Here is a 17805-nt window from a genome sequence, read left to right as displayed (position 1 = left end):
ATATATTATATATATATATATATATATATATTATATATATATATATATATATATATATAAATAAATATACATATATATATATGTATATATATATATATGTATATATATATATATATATATATATATCAAGATTAACTGTGAAGTATATGGTTCATTGGCAGGAGACCGATTTTGGGGCTTGGGCCCCTTCAGTTCTTCCTCTTGGAATAAATATTGGCAAACGAAGAAAATTTGAATATAAAATGATTACTTTTTGCTCTTAAACAAGATTTCAGAGTACTAAATTGATATTGTCCTTAACCTAGTTTCAAGTCAAATGCTATGAAGCGTTACGAAGAAATGAATAATGTGTATTCAATGCAACATATAAATTGTGATCTGTATACACGGGTCACTCACAATACTAGGAGCTTAATAGATCACATACTCACAAATGCAGTTGAAAATATTAAATCTCATGGTGTAATCAGTCTCGGGTTAAGTGACCATGTCTTGTGCTTTTTTTATTTTGAACTTTAGATATATTCTTATTCCTAATACAATCAACTATAGAAATCTTAAGTACGTGAATCTAGAATCTTTTCATAGTCATTTGTCCAAACATTCTTGGAATGAAATAAGTGCTTCTAGAACCATTGAGGATGCTGTTAATTTATGGGATTTTTTTTGATGGATTCTATGAATGAGTTTGCCCCAATTAAAAAGAAACGCATTCGTCACCAATCCGCTTCTTGGCTAAATGCAGATATTAAGAAAACGATGACGAAACGGAATGAATTGAAAAAGAAAGCACCAAAGCACAGTGACGAAAGTGTTATGAATATGCATCGTAAAACAAGAAATTTGGTTACCAAAATGTGTAGGAAAGCAAAAAGGGCTCATTTCTCAAAGCAATTACAAAATATTTCCACTACTTCAAGCAAGAATGTCTGGACTGTACTCAAAACTTCATTGCCTTCTAAAAAATAATGTAAAAACGGCGCTACTGAAGATAATAATGATTATTTGTTAGCTACAAACTTCAACAATTTTTTTGCTAATGTTGGTTCTGAACTGGCTTCTGCCATTCCAACTGCAACGAATAATCGTGCAGATACTATATATGTTAACAATAGCCCTCTACAATCGTGTTTTGAATTTTATCCAGTTACCGAGGATGATGTTCAGAAGATAATTTTGGGGTTGAATAATAACAAATCAACTGGTGTTGATGATATCTCTTTAATGATGTTAAAAATGGCAACGCCCACTATTATACCATCTCTTACACTCATTTTTAATAGATCATTATCTGAACATGTGTTTCCTACAAGATGGAAGAAATATAATTGTACCAATTCATAAATCGGGTGACAAAAGGTCACCTAACAATTACAGGCCGATATCCATATTACCTTCTGTTTCCAACATCCTCGAGAAACTCGTTCAGATACAATTAACAGAATATTTGAAATGTCACAATGTATTATCTAAAGCTCAGTCAGGATTCAGGAAAAATCACTCGACTATTACAACACTTGTCAAAGTTACCCATGATTGGTTAAATGCAATGAACCACGGTCTGTACACTGGTGCGGTCTTTATAGACTTACGCAAAGCGTTTGATACTGTGGATCCTGATATTCTTTTAAAGAAATCTAATATTGGTGTATCTTCTGTTTTCTTATCCTGGTTTTCAAGTTATCAGAAGGGTCGTCGTATATATACCCAATTTAACTCATCTACGTCCGCGGACTCCGATATAAACTACGGTGTCCCTCAAGGATCTATACTGGGTTCGCTTTTGTTCCTAAGTTATATTGATGATATCGTAAAGCATATCAAAAATTGTTCTATTCACCTATATGCTGATGATACGGTAGTCTATTTCTCCCATAAAAATGTAACAACTATTGAAACCCAATTGAATTCTGAGCTGAAAAGAATAAACAACTGGTTGTGTAATTCCAAACTAAGTCTTAACTGTGATAAAACAGTAAGTATGCTATTTGGCTCTGGGAAAATGATTGGTAAATGTAATAAGTTGAACTTGAATGTAAATGGAATACATATAACATGTATAAAACAAGTGGAATCAACCAAATATCTTGGCATGTTATTAGATCCAAGTTTAAAGTGGAATTTGCATCTCGAATATATATGTCTTAGAATAAGAAAACTCATACGTTTATTAGCTCGACTGCGTCACTATATTGATCAGAAAAAATGAAAATTGTGTACAATGCCATTATCCTCCCTATTTTTGACTATGGTGATATAGTTTATGGTTCAGCATGTGCAAAATACATCGATTCATTACATAAACTTCAAAACAGAGCATGCAGAAGTATATTAGGAATAAGTCCATACAGTCGCGTGTCTATACGTGAGTTACATGTTCGTTTGGGTTGGAAAACCTTATCAACTAGACGATGTTGTCATCTAAATAAGGCTTTAAATGAACTTGCTCCTCAATATTCAAAAGTATTTTTCCTACATACCAGTAGCCAGTATAATTATTCTCTCAGGTCCCATGGAAACTTAATATTGGCAAAACCTAAAACAAATTATTGTAAACGTTTATTCTCGTACAGAGGTGCTTCTCAATTTAATAATCTCCCTGCAAATCTAAAGGTCCCTTGTAGTCTCAAAGTCTTCTTACATAGGCTCAATGCCTTCCTTCCTGATCTATGAAGTATTTTGAATTTGATACTGGAACTCCCACCCCCCATATCCCCTTTTGTTCTAAGAGTTTTTTTGTAAGACTTTTCTTTATTACTTGTGTTTAAATCCTTGGACCCCGTGGAAGAACAGTACTGTCTTTGGGCAGAGCTGAACTGGGTATCCTTCCGATTTCATTATTTTCATGTCTCTATGATATTGTTTCTTTGTATATTTCTGTTCTAACTTGTTATTTGTTATATCTTGCTTTTATAGGTTCATTTGTACACTTATGTTTTTATTGTGAATTTCGGAGAATAAATACAAAATACAAACCTTTGGATTATCTTTTTCTATTAAAATTTTAAATATAAAACTATTATTCTTTGCTCTTAAACAAGAGTTCAGAGTATTAGAGTGATATTGTCCCTTAACCCTTGGATTATCCTATTTATTGGTTCTGCCAAACGATACTTTTAATACATAATTGGATATTGACTCTTTCCCATAATATTACTTTCAATTCAATAAAAACTTGAGTTTCGTGATGACCGGATTTCGAAAACGTTCAATCTATCACAACTCCATCATTAATAATGTATGTTAATTGGCAGGGAAGCCACTGCAGCTATAGTTGTTGCGGTATCAGCATTTGTTACATTTTTAATTTGCAACTGAAAGAAAGGAAAAATAGAAATTGTTAAAATGATATTTTTCTAAGTATAGACAATTTTAGCGTGTTGGGCATGACATCGGCAGATGTCTTAAGTTCAATTTTATAAAATATTAAAACACGCTGGCTGACCAAATAGGCCTTTTAGGTAAATAATCCTTGCGCTTATCAAAGGTAATATATTTTAAGTTCGAAACACAATCAATAATTTTTTTTTTATAAATCTCAGTAAACTTTGTTTCATTTTGTACAAAGTAAGCCAAGAAGCATAAAAGCTCACTACAAGCGTGATAAATACAATTCTATCATGTTAACGTACAAAGATTGATTAAAAATCTTGTCTTCAAAGTAAAGAAGATGCCTATAAACTTGTTTTTCTGTTAATGTTCATTTCAGAGCCGTTCATGTAAGAATAATTTTAGCAGTCATACATGCTACGACAGACTCCTCTAACCACTAATGTAATAATACCTAGAATGTGCTTGCCATTGGTTTCTATGAAAATTACGCTCTGCAGTCCGGGGCCTTCTTCTGAGATTTTGTACTTTGAAAATATTTTCCTACGAAAATTACTTTTGGACGACCTCTCCTCAGGGAGGCAGTTTCTGTGGCATTTTTCAGGAGGCCCCCCCCCCCCCGAAATTGGGATTATTTTTTTATTATAATTTTAATTTCGAAGAAAAAAACATTAATAGTTTCATTAAGCACATCATGTACATGTTGAAGGTCAAACAATTATGAGTCACGAAAATTATTCGGGGTTTACCAACTAAGTTTATTTAGGATGGTGATACAAATGAGAATTAAAATATATGAAAGAATAAATCAATTGAAAAATAATTACAGATGATTTGAAAATATTAGCAAAATATCTATTTAGTAATATCGCATTATGGTATTAATTCAGTTCAATTCGATTAATTTATGTTCCTCATTTAATCTTTTCAAATATACAGTTTTACCATGTTTACAGTGACAGTTTTACCATGTTTTACCATGAAATTTTTACCATGTTTACAATGACAGTCCAATGTAACATTTGAGTATACTTGTACACTACAATATGCCGACTTGGCCACTGATTTACTTTTGTACATTTTGTATTATCAGTATTGTATTATGTACATAATTGATTCATTATCTACAGATTTGATTATCATGATTATGGTGATCTCGAGATCCCGTCTCCCAATCACTATACTGCTTTGTTCCTTGTGACATAGAAGTGAGTGTCATTCCGGTGAAAGACTAGACATTAAAGGTCAAGTCCACCCCAGAAAAATGTGGATTTGAACAAATAGAGAAAAATCAAACTAGCATAACGCTGAAAATTTCATCAAAATCGGATGTAAAAAAAGAAAGTTATGACATTTTAAAGTTTCGCTTAGTTTTCACAAAACAGTGATATTCACAACTCAGTGAGACGGTCAATAATGTCCATCACTCACTATTTCTTTTGTTTTCTATTGTTTGAATAATACAATATTTCATTTTTTACAGAATAGACAATAAGGACCAACTTGACTGAACCATATAGTACTAAACAATGCTAATTCCGCAAGTTCATGGAGGAAATAATAATTGTTTCACTTGACAATGAGGAGAAAATTAGAATATTTCATATAATAAAATACAAAAGTAATAGTGAGTGGATGACATCATCAGTCTCCTCATTTGTATACCGACCATGATGTGCATATAACTGTTTTGTGAAATTAAGCGAAACTTTAAAATGTCATAACTTTCTTATTTTTTATCCGATTTTGATGAAATTTTCAGTGTTATTCTTGTTGAATTTTCTATTTTTATTCAAACCAACTATTTGTTAGGGTGAACTTGTCCTTTAATGTCTAATGGCATGAAGCCTGAATGGCATCTGCTCCAGATGATTTAGTATTCGGCTGGTGATGCATTGGCGGTAAAATGTTGAGAGCACGGCTTGATTCCAAGGCGGGACCAACGGACATCGGATTCCGCTTAGCCGGTAAACGAAGTACAGGAGATCTTGGAAAGATATCCGGTCTGTCAACAACTGGGCCCAGAGGTTCTAGTTTTGATTGAGATCTTGGGGTTACTTCGTTATCAGTACACGACAACGAGGTAGATGATATCGGATCTGGAACCGGATACTTCTCGGAAGTATCTGCTACTTCGGTCTGGTGGTCTCGGGACGGTTCTCTAATGACATAAGTATCTGATTGTGTTTTCTTGCCAATTGACTGGTTGACAAAGCGAGTAATGTAAGCGAGGGAGAAACCCGGAAAGGTCTGATGCAACGGCACCGAGCGACAAGAGCTCAGCAGCTCTTTTATCTCCTTCCTTGCATCGAAGGGAATAATGCAATGCATGAAAAACAGTACGAAACTCTGCAGCACCAGGTACCCCACAAGAAAATCCTGTACGATATGGTCGGTAGTTGACACTACGACGAGGTACCCGAAAATCATATGAAGACATAATAGAAGGATGTCACATACAGAGACCAAGACGTCTACTCTGATCTGTAACGCCGTCACAGACAAGCCACCCTGTTGTTGTGGAGAATCGGGTGTTAGTCGGTGTGACCGGAAGTGGAGGCGGACTGCGACGTATGCGTTTAGCAGGAGGATCAGAACTATTGGCAACACAACTCCTCCCATCATAGACCACACCCCGAAGAAACACCTGCCGTAGCAACAAAACAGTTGAAAAGGAGGCTATAACATATAAGCCTACGTTTACTCCAAAGGTGTGAGTTGAAGTCTTAAAGTATTGATGAATATAAAAGGAATGGTAAAAGGATGAAATGTGATATTTTTATATCAATACCTAATCAAGATCTATCACAAAAAGATGTTTTCGTATCGAAAGGGTAAAACAAATTCCCCCGCACCGTTTTCTAACTTTTACGCCATACTTCATGTTTAGCCCCTCAAAATATTTGGAACATTATACAATTATCAAGAAGCCATCCCTTAAGCGAAACTATTTAAAAGGGCTCTTAATATTGAAATCTCGGTTGGTGAAAAAGAGAATCACAGGGAAATATCTCAAACAGACTTAAAACATGTAAAACCAGCGACGGTTCATGCAGATTTACTATAAAAGTGAACTTCTTTTCTACAGCGTTTCAAAGAAAGTAATGCATATCTAGATCTCTTTTATCACGTTTGATACATAACGAAGTAAACGTCACTCGAGATGTATGGTTCCTTTAAATAAAAAGAACTAGCGATGAGGAAAGATGTGCTTAGTTAAAGCGTTATGACTTGTACTTCTAAATAGAGAAACATGCTGACAGTTACCGAATATTACATTACCTGTTTACATACCCATTTCCGACGAAGCAATAGTCCTTTGCTGATACTGCCGTCATAAGCACAACCACTGCAGGTGAACCTTTGTATTTGAGGAAAAAAAGCACTTGGAAATCAGAATATGATTACAATTACTTGTATGCACTCATGAACTCGTTAACAAGTAAGAACATTGTCAGCTTTCAGACTTTTATTTATTTTATTTCATTATTTAGATATTGCTATTACCAGCATCAATATAATTTTTTATCATTATTATTAGCAATAGTAGTAGTATCATTTTTGTTGTTGTTGTTGTAATTGATATTTACGTACTGCGCTTTCCCCAAAAGAATAAATTATAATGAAATCTTCCAGTCCTAATATCTGGATTGATGAAGAAAAACGGCCAGAGCCAATTTTAAGCATTGACTCTTATTGTTACTAATACTTGCTTTTATTATCGGCGATGGGACTGAAGGTGTTTTCGGAGTTATATTTAAAACTTTTAATCATTTTTTATCGATTTGGAAAGGAAATGAAAGGAAACAATGGTAATTGTAAGTTTTCTCAATGCTAGTACTACATTGCTCTGAGTGGAATAAGCTTAGAAATTTTGTTCAACAGCTTACAGCATAGAAACACTCTAAATTAAATTCAAATGTAAAAAATGTCCGAAAACTAGCAATATGAGTTCACAATCAAAAGCATAATATATGGCAGATAAAATAAATATAAAGTAAATATGAAATCAATCAATATCGACTGTAGTTAGAGACCAACCTAATTCTGGGCTTAGTTTCAATCCTGTAATTCAGTTTTTAATCTCCAGTGATTTAAATTTAAATCCTTTTAGATTTAAAAATGAATATTGAGGATTAAAACTAAATCCAGAATTGTCCCCTAAATGCAGTCAATCTGGATTTATTTTAAATCCCTCCAATTTAGAGTGAATGATATGGAAAGTAATTTGGTAATTACCTAATGCCAGAAATGCACCTTTACTTTGGTACGACAAAGAGTCAATATCAATGTTGCCGAGCCGTGATAGATATAGGCTTATTCCATGCATGCTTATTAGGCTTGCAGCAGCCAAGACTGTGTAGTGATAGACAATCGACTGGGCAAAGCACACTCTTCCTTTTACTTCCGGTTCATCTTTATTTGTCCAATTATCGATGTATAAATTGCATAAAAATGCGATGTTGAAGCAAAGCAAGTAGATGAACTCTCCAATGCGAATCTTGCCGCAGAGGGTTTTCTTAATTTTCCTTCAAATAATAGACAATAAGATAAAAAAAAAATAATTAATAAAAGAAGCTAGTTACACATACTTTTGATATAAACATTACATTCCCAGCTATATTTTAAACCACGCAAGTACGTCGGGAAAAGAGGTATTCTGTTTTCAGGCAGCGCTTGGCCGGGCCCTGACGAGAACTTGCAAAGAAGTCATCATTAAGAGTACTCTGAAAATGCCTAACGTGCATAGTGACCAAAACCAAAGATTTGTAATAAGAATCTCTCTAAATGAGTCAGATCTCTTTCGGCATTTCATTTTATTGAAGGTACATAATCCAGGTATAGCGAAGAAACCAGCTAGGTCATATAGGTAATCTACACGTTCACAAATGGGATGATATAACTTCGTAACCATGATATGAGGACGTAACTTATGCTTTAGCCATACCGACGAAACTGACTCCAAACCGATATGTCACTAAAATGAACGGTTCCATGACATTTGATCCGGCGACAATTGCTCCGCTGTAAATTCCACATACTAAAGGAATGACCAACTTCAACCCTGGATTTGATACTATACCCTATCCTAAACCTAACCCTAACATAAAACCCTATCGCAAAACTTACCATATATCACAGATGAAATAAAGCCCGGAGCAATTGTCGCCAGAGCAAATATCGTGTCACCGAATGGACATTACAGCCTGTCTGAAACCGGGTTTGCCGTTGTGACAGTAGAATTAAGATAATTATGAAATTTACAACTTCTGTCTACATTACACTTACGGAGACAACAGGTAAACGATTATCATGATGAGAATCGTTGCGATTGATGTCAGGAAACCAATGTAGATTTGGGTGTCATGGATTGGACGTTCTACCGCCGAAGAATTGGGGATATCTTGGATGCTCTGTGGTATTCAAAGGAAGTAAGAGTTTTGTTGATCTTGGACAGTCATGTATTGGTTTTCATTTCCTCTTTATCTTACTGAGAAATTATCGTTATCCTGGGCCTCAGTGCATAAAATTCTATGATCTAATTGTAATTTTCAAAGAATCTTTGAAAGGCTGGTGAGTATCGTTACCACGTGAGTTAATACTGGAACAAAGGGGGCAGGATGCACAGCTAGGATGGCACGTACGCGACTGCTATTCAGACTGACATTATTTTTTCATTGACTAAATCTATACGAGAGAATAGGTGTCCATTTCGGATTAAACATCAACGTCACCAAAACAGACAGAAAATCAAGTATATCACAGAACACTTACAATATCTACTTCACTACAACAGCATCAAAGGCAATCATTGATTAACATCAGTCATAATTACTGAAAAGTTATGGAATGTTATGATACCAGTATTTCTGGATTCTTCTATTCTACACTATGAGCATTGTCAAGTCTTCAAATAAAAAGTCAAAAGATTCCTGTCTGTACAATTTGACTGTAACTTGCTCAAGATAACAATATCTAAGTTTATAAGAGATACATTTACAGGGTGGATGACAAATATTCAAAACAAGGAAGTGACACTTGGAAGCTCACCATAAGAACAGCGAAGTTTGTGAGATGATCGCAATAGCATACTAGATTGGATGCACTGCTGTTGTCATCAGCAGAACTACATCCTGATGTTTCCCAAGAGCCATGCGTACGTTTAGCCTCTACATCATCCCAGTAGACACAGGCCGGTCGTGAGACTCGTAATGTGGCACTGTTTTTCTGGAATCAAACACAGAAAACAAATGTCACCAGAATTAAAACGTAGGATTCTTTGAACTAAAGGATGTAAAAAAATTGGATTCAGGGCCCTGTGAACGATTTTCAGTAGAGCGTGCTGCTGGTATTCAATCCAAAAAGAAAGGTGATTTTGGTGAAGAAAAATGACAAGCACAAACAAAAGGTTTTTCACTACGAAATAAAGATTATTTCGTTCAGTTTATAATTTTTATCATACCTACCTGATTTCCAGGGGGTGCTGCCTGTGGTGAATAACCTCCCGCATCCCCCCCCCCCCCCCGCTTCACAGGGCCATGATTTAACTCCATGGACCATGATGGACGGTACGGAGATGACAAGATATACCCATGAGAAGGTAGTGCATTTAGCCTTTAAAGATTCAAAACTTTCCTACACCCTTTAGATGTTAACAAATACCTGTATTGGTGTGAACGTGCCGGTAACATTGACCTGCAGAAAACGGGCCGCAGAGGGATCCAGTGTTGCCGACATTACCGGAGTATTTGCCTCTTGTCTCCACCGTCCTGTCACTTTTCGAACATGTCGTGCCCTTCCTCTTGCTCTCCGGTTCCCGTTACCTGGGTTTCTGATGAACAGGTTTGGCAAGCGAAAGACTGAGAATGCTAATCGGACCTGGCTCTTCGACGTTAAATTCGAGAACATTCTGGCTAGGCAGCGAAGACTCAAAGAATTACGAATCTCTGATGCGTTGAATGTTGTGATATTGGTGTCACTGCTGTCCTCTGTCACTGTTGTGAAGACATCATCTGTGATCGTTTCATAGCCACCTGAGTGATCGACTATGAATGTCACACCTATTTCCAGTTCTTCAACGAGCACCATTTCCACCTTATATTAAAAAACAAAAATACCCGTAGTTTTTATTTTAGTCACCGAGTGCTAAGACTTTATGGAATGGGAATAAAAGCCTATGGATTTCGACATGAACAGTGTTTACACGCGATAACGCAAACCGTTAAAGGCATGCAGGTAACGATCTTTTGGTATCATTATTTCGCAGGCATTCTTTTATGATATTCTTAGGACAAGACTTGGTGGTATATTTTTATATTACAACACGAGTAGAAATAAAAACGGAAATCAATAACAATTACATCATCCTTATGATGATACGAATGGACCTATCGATTTATTTTCTGTAATGTTTAGAGTTTTATATACCTTAACACCGATATTAGGATGCGATGTCTTGAATGATGCATTTCGTGACACGTCAACATGGTTAAGCTGGCTCTCGAGTGCTCGTAAAGCTCTCGATACAGCACGACTTCCGGCCTGAGCTTCTCTAAGTTCATGCGGATCACACTCCATCAAATTACCAACGACTGCAACCATGTCAACTGTTACCTATGACAGATTAAACAAATTAACGTACATTTCTAAATATACAGTACTGTACAAACTCGTCATCGGAAGTATTGTTTTATAATTGTTTTTTTATTGTTTCAACTAGACGTATAAGCTTAATTCTAATGATTCCGGTTGTTTTAAATTGCTTACATTCTTTACCTGAAGACTGTCATGCATTGCAAAACAAAATTAAAAATTGAGAAATTCATTTTAATTTAAAAAAAATGGCTTCAAATGAAGGAGAGAAGCCAGCAGGAAAAATGCTTATACATTGCAGCCCCCCCCCCCCCCCAAAAAAAAAAAAAAAAAAAAAAAAACATGAAACGGGTTATAATGAACATCTATATTTCTCAGTTTCTGTTTGTTTTTATTTTTGATATTTTTGGATGCGCTGTATAAAGTGAGTGCCTTCAGTTTTACGAAGATAAATTCACATAAAACGGGGTATAGGTCTATTTGGGAGAAGATTTTTTTTCTTCATTTTTTGAATGTATACACAATTTTGAACAATGTAAATAATTATAACTCTGATGGTTATCATCTTCATGTTGGTATTCAACGTGGTATTTTAACCTGGTATGAGAGGCATTGACAACGTAAACTATGTACTTAATATGTGACAACATGTACTAGTTCACTGAGAATTCTAAAAGATAATGATCATGATTTCAAAGAAATATGGAAAACTGTTCACCCTGTAACGATAACATTCCTTGATATTGCATATAAAACATACTTTATTTGACGATGAATGCAATGCCTCAGCTTTCTCGAGAATAGTAGCCGCGGACATGACCGAGTGCCAGTCAAATTGTAAATTCGATGTGATGTTTGCTGCTTCCTTCAAGAAACCCTCCACATTAGTTCTTGTAAAATTTTGCTTTGATATGAAATAAAGAGAAGGGAAGAACGGATGAATGGATTATGTAAAGATGGATTAGATTTCTGAGTAATTAGTTTCAATTTCTAAGCCGAGTCCAACGTTTTTAGTTGACAATGTTTTCGATGAAACTCTTTAGGCACAACACGCTATGCTGAACCTGCAGTATGAATCTTAATGTGGGTATTATCTGATCCATTCGAGAGACACACCGATAGTTTTATGGTTAAACCTATGTCATATATTATAATGACTTAGTAAATACTTTATAATCACTTGTTCATACTCCTAGTGATACTAAATATGTTTAAAAACAATTGTCAATCTGTGTATTTAATATCATTTTAGTCAAGTCAATTTCAGAGAAGCCTTCGGAAGCTGAAAGATTGATCTAACGGAATTCTCCAGACAGACAGAAGGGAGTAGGTTTCATCGAAAGTACCACATTATTAAAATGAGACATGTCTAACATAAAATGGTTTGGAATTTCTTAACGACACAGGGTAGATTAGACAAAAACAATACAATATATAGGAAGAATCCTTTGGAATCTGTCATTCAAGAAACAAAAATAGGTGGTGTCAAACGCCAATAATTGTATCATGGGTTGTCCATATTCAACAAACGTGTCAAAATTGTTTAGTCAGGAAACAGTCATAAAAATCTTCATATGTGTCAATAGATATCGAAAGCTTACTTGTGCAATGACGGATAATCTATCATCCGTGATGTCAGGCCAAGAAGATTCAAAGAAATGATCATCCTTCTGATCTATGGTGAAAAATGATGTTATGTCCTGTTCGCTAGATGTCATATCGGTGGATGTCAGAGAACTTCCCTTAAGCGTTGTCTCGCCTTCGCCATCAGCCTTATAAGGGGTTGATAAAGGAATAGAATAGAGCGTCGTCTTGTCTTTACCATCAACATTATCAAGGGTTGTTAAAGTCCTCCGTGTGGTCTCCTCTTCACCCTCAGCCTTATTAGGAGTTGTAACAGGAAAAGTGTTCGTCGTACTCTCTATTTCAAGCAATTCTGTTGATGACGCCTTCCTTGTAACAGAGACAGCTGAAGTGTCAAAGATGGTTGTACTTTCGACGGCTGATGTAGTTTGAAGGCCAGCTGTTGATGGGATAACCAATCGTTATAAAATAACGTGTTAAGAGTTTCTTGCAAATTATGCACTCTACAAAAAGGTGTCATTTGCGGCGTTTAAATGCAAATGGGGGGGGGGCGTCACTATGTGCAACTTTGCGCCTTGAAATATAACCAAGCTTGTGCATAATTCGGTGATAATCAGACACCTCGAGGTGTCTGGTTAATGGGTACCGGAAGGAATTACTTCATTCCGGTGCCCATTTACCTCAGGTGGGTTGAGTGCAGCATGATGTGGGTAAATTTCTTGCTGAAGGAAAAAAACGCCATGGCTGGGAATCGAACACACGTCCAATTGAAGGACGATAATCTTAACCACCTGACCACGACGCCCCCACGATTTCTACAATGGGAGGAAGAAAGTTTCCGGCGATGCTTACTCTTTGTTGTACCATCTTGAAAGAAGGTTGTTGTCGAGTCTTTGGTCTTGGTTGTTTCAATATCGACTGTAGACATTGTACCAAGGATGGTCGATGACCCTTCTATTTCGGTAATAGTGGCGGCAGCGTAAGAGTAGGTTGAATATGTTTGCTTTGCCGTGGTACCCTTCGCTATTATGGAATGAGTACGCATATCATTGATTGGTTTCTGAGTAGATGGATATACTTGGGAATCACTCTCCATATGAAAAGTGGTTTCTAAGGCTCCATCAGTAGCAACTGAAGCAGTACCGGTCATCAAAGTGATAAGCTCTGTTTTTGTAACTTCCGATGAAAAAACGGCTTCTTCGACAGTTCTTGTGTCAGTGACTGTAGTCATAGCGGTGTTGCTTGACGTTGTTTGATCATCCTCTATATTAAGAATAGTGGATTCCGTGTACAATATTGTAGCTAATCCTGTTGTAGGATTAAGGGGAGCCAAGGTACTAGGCATGGCCGAAGTGCCGGGATCAATTTTCACAGGTTCAAATGGTGTAGACTTTATTGCTTCGTTTGAAGTGAGAACAGTGCTTCTTCTGGTCGAGAAGTCATTTGCAGTGGACGGTTCATCATTCATGGAAAGTGTTGCTGTGGTTTCTGAGGCTGTTGAAATTGTAGTTGCAGTGACTGAGGTGATGTGTATCTGTGGAGTCGTTGTCCTCTCTACAGTTGAAGTTTCTAGAGATAAAATAGTAAAATACGAATTATAAGTATTATCTGCACATGTTGCAGGCGACTGTATTTGCGTTGGAACCTAATGCTTCAGAGCTATTACTTAAACTGTAGCCTTAAGACCGAAATTAATCAGCACAATGGGACATGGTAATATGCTTTGGTCCTGGTGTATCACAGGTAGTCTTCAGTCTTACTTCTGTTTGTCTCTTTAAGTGACCTTTCAGTTGCTAACAGTGGCGAATCCAAGACAGCATTTTTTTCAGTGGGTCTAAACTAACTGATCTTACATGTGTTTTGAGAGTCCTCTTACATTTGCCCCTCCTCTTCTCAAGATCTTTCAGTTTCATTTTGTAGAAAGGCCTTATACTCTTTTGAGAATTACGCCAAATCGTGACATGTCAAACACCCTAACCAATACATCCCTGTCGCTACAGCAAAATTACAGCTCTATCCCCAGGCCTCATACTTGTTTTCAGAATACCTGGTAAATAATATAGTTCACACTGGACGCTTGCGTAGCCGCTGGTACAGTAACCAGTTCCGTACTTCAGTAGACGACAGGACTTGATAGAACTGGCATTTTTTACATTGTCACAGTCAAGCTCGTCGAAGCGGACCTCTCCCACCAGTTCACCAAAGCGGTTGTCATTGTAAAAACCAACAAAATCATTGACGTTGAACCCAATTATACGGCACACTAGAGTCGCAGTAGCATCATTCCAAGGTTCTTTGGCACAAATCGAACCCCAGGATCCGTCGTAGAAGATTTCGACGCGACCCTCGAATGAACCTCGACCTCCGACAAGACGCAGGTTTATTTCCTCGTCTGTATGGAAGAAGAGAGTATATTTATTTTTACATGCGTTTGATCGTCAAAACCAAAACATTCACCAAGTTCTCAGTCGCAAAGGTCAGTGTAAACTGATTTGTAGTCGCGTTAGTACATTCTTGAAGATACATGTCAACTATATACCTCATCTTAGCCTAACATTTCGGATCATTTAATATGCACTTTCCGAGGTAATCACATATGATTTGTCATTAATTCGGTAAAGAACAAAATGTTTACACATGCAGGAAAACAACTGTAAAATAAGCTACCCCTCCTGCCTACCGAGTTACCCCTGTGATTCTAACCGATAATTGCAATATAAACAAACTCTGACTGGATATTGCAGCTAAAATGCAACTGATTGGCAAACAGCGGAATAATGGAAATAAATGACATTGCCACTCTTTTTAGCACACATGGCGCCGGCGTGTTTACCAGTTGGTCCAGGGAAACGTTTCATGAAAGAACTTGTCGGATTTTTTTTTTTATCCGACAGTTTACCTTAACAGTCGGACACTTGTCTGTCTCTCGGCCATTCACAAACAAAGAAAGTTGTCAGATCTGAAAACTTGTTGGTTGAAAAATTATGAAGAAACATTCCCCTGGTCTTAATAACAATATAGCATCTGAGTAAGCTCGTCAAAATATACAACTCGCCTGTCCGCCAACGCCTACGAACTGTGAAAGCTCCTTGAAAAGCGAAAAGATAGACTTTTAGTATAAATATAACAATTACCAGTATATAAATTTCAGTGCATACCCGATTCACATGATATTGATGCGGCACCATAAGAAGACTCGCATTCCCTTTCTTTGAACCTGAACAATCTGCATTCGGTAATATCAACTTCCGACCCATTACATTTTAACTCGTCAAAGAAAGGTGTTTTATCTCCATCGTTGTGAAACGCACTGCCATCCCGCAGAAGTGCAAATGCTCTCTCGTATCCAAGTGAACGACAGAAGACCTCCGCTTCCTTGAAGGTCAATTTTTCGCCACAGACTTTGCGCCATTTGCCAGTGACGAAGAACTCGATTTGCCCTTCATGGACGTCGCTGCCATCTGTAAGCCTGATGTCAATTTCCGGCACCGATTCTAAATGTTCAAAAATGTACAAAGTGGGTAAAGGAAAATTATTAAATGTGCAACTGAGCTACTGGGCATGTGGGGGTGTGTCTGTGTGTAGGAGGGTTCTTTGGGTTCAAGTTAAATCATGTAGGATAAACATCATTCAGAAAACTTAATCAAGCCATTGGAAAGGATGAAAAAACAAAACACATGTAACAGTGTGCCACCATAACCACGGCAAGGGCAATAACTTTCAATCTGATAATGAGCAACTCACCCGATGTACATGTCAAACTTGCTGCTTCTTGAGGGGCGTCTATACAAAATCCTTCCTGGTATCGAAAAGATGTGCATGAAGTCAAAAAGGTTTCTGAACCTTCGCAGTCAACTTCATCAAACTGCACCGTTGTCATGTTATCTTTATTGAAAGTGTCGTCATAGTAGATGATGAAAGCATGGTCATAGCCATTGTGTCTGCACACGACGTCAGCAGAATTGAAGGTCCACTGGCTATTGCCGCATATTTTTCCCCAAGCTCGATCAAAGAATACTTCGACACGACCTTCGTGGTCACCAGTACCACCAGTCAGACTGACAGTCATGTTATCATCTAAGAGGAATGAATGTGAAGTGGAATGAAGGTTTGAAAAGAGTCAATCAAGGGCGGAAATTTCTCTCCAAAGGTAGGGGGGGGACCAAGGGCTGGAAAATTTGACAAGAAAAAAAAGAAGAGAAAAAGGTTATCACCCCAAAAGGTAATTTCGACCAAAATAAATTTGAAAAGCAATGTTTTATTTCGATTTTGAATGATGTATTTTTTTCCATCATAACAATACATAAAATAGTAGGGGGACATTTCATATTGTGTCTCCCCCCTACAGGGCCCTACTAGGGGATGCGTCCCCCTGTCCCATCTGGTATTTCCGCCCATGGAGTCAATTAATCATGGATTAAGAGAAACCAAGTGAGCAATAATTATAATGATCGAAACTCAGCAGTGCCATTAATGTGTGAGAAGTAATCAGAATTGACGAGTTTCCTTTCCGATCAGAGGGGCGCTGTATAGAACTCGTCATCAAATCTAAAGCCTCTTTTACACCTTCAAGAATGCAACACGGATCATCACGGATCTCAGTCCGTGGTGATAAGGGGTGTCAAATTGAAACTTTTATAGCATTGCCGGAATGAATGCGGATTTAACTGGGTATTCACACGGAAATGTACGGAAAATTTAGCATATTCAGTTTTTCTCTCGGATATGCCGGTACAACAAGAATGGCGCCGGATAAGTAGCCGTGTGTACACGGTTATCCCGGATTGACAATCCGGGATGATCCGTGCTACATCCGTGAAGGTGTAAAAGGGGCTTTAGTTACTGAGCACATGTATGCTTTCGGCTACTTATGCTGGGCAATCAAGCTGAATACCTAGACCGAAAGGTGCGTTTCATAAAGAACTCTATATTATTACGGTAATTGTGCTGTTGTCATGATTACGGCTAGCTGCCATGGTAACATGGCTCTATTGCCTATCAAACTAGGATTTCCACGGTCATATTCGTAAGTATTCTTTATATTGATATGCTCATGCATACTAATGACCTTTACAAAAATCTAGCCAACAAAATGTGTGTTGCTGGCACAGTAGAAGTCAAGTAAAATCAAGCAAGCGAGCAAAGAGAAACAATATGAAATACGAGAAAAGTTCGTCTCATGAAATATAAAGGCATAGTTTGATGTTCTAAAATCTTAAATCATAACAATGAATAAATTTCACACTCCATTTGTCTTCTGTAAGCATGCACTTGTCGATAGCATGAGACAGGCAACTT

Source organism: Lytechinus pictus, chromosome 11, assembly GCF_037042905.1.
Source record: "Lytechinus pictus isolate F3 Inbred chromosome 11, Lp3.0, whole genome shotgun sequence".
Taxonomy (NCBI): domain Eukaryota; kingdom Metazoa; phylum Echinodermata; class Echinoidea; order Temnopleuroida; family Toxopneustidae; genus Lytechinus; species Lytechinus pictus.
Note: the sequence above shows the minus strand (reverse complement) of the source record.